The 340-nt window shown below is 30.6% G+C and overlaps 1 protein-coding gene across 1 annotated transcript in view; it reads left to right on the top strand.

Annotated features, from left to right (window-relative positions):
• LOC119585403 (protein dopey-1 homolog) overlaps positions 1-340 on the top strand; it is a 25,330-nt gene that overhangs the window by 13,623 nt on the left and 11,367 nt on the right.

Genomic DNA, 340 nt, shown 5'->3' with positions numbered 1-340 from the left:
GAGATTCAAGTGGAGTTACAAAATCATCTGATTTTAGTACAGCCAGCTGTCTTTCCCATCCCATAGATAAACATATCTTTTCATGAAGCCTTTCTTTGTCATTTTTAGATGTGAAAAGGTAGAATAGAATACTATTAGGCTGTATATAATATACTGTTAACACCAAATTTTTTTAATTTGAAAATTGAAGTATAAATCTTGAAGCGTCTCCATCCTGTACATTAGACTTTCAACTTGCAAGTATAAATGACCATCCAGTACCTCTACTTTGTAACAGATCCATTTGTCTTATTATCTATACAGTAACTTCTCCACTTATGTATTTGTAAAAGTATAAATT

This window comes from Penaeus monodon, chromosome 19 (genome assembly GCF_015228065.2).
Source record: "Penaeus monodon isolate SGIC_2016 chromosome 19, NSTDA_Pmon_1, whole genome shotgun sequence".
In the NCBI taxonomy this organism is placed as follows: Eukaryota; Metazoa; Arthropoda; class Malacostraca; order Decapoda; family Penaeidae; genus Penaeus; species Penaeus monodon.
The sequence above is the reverse complement of the archived record's forward strand: the minus strand, read 5'-3'. Positions and strand labels throughout refer to the sequence as shown.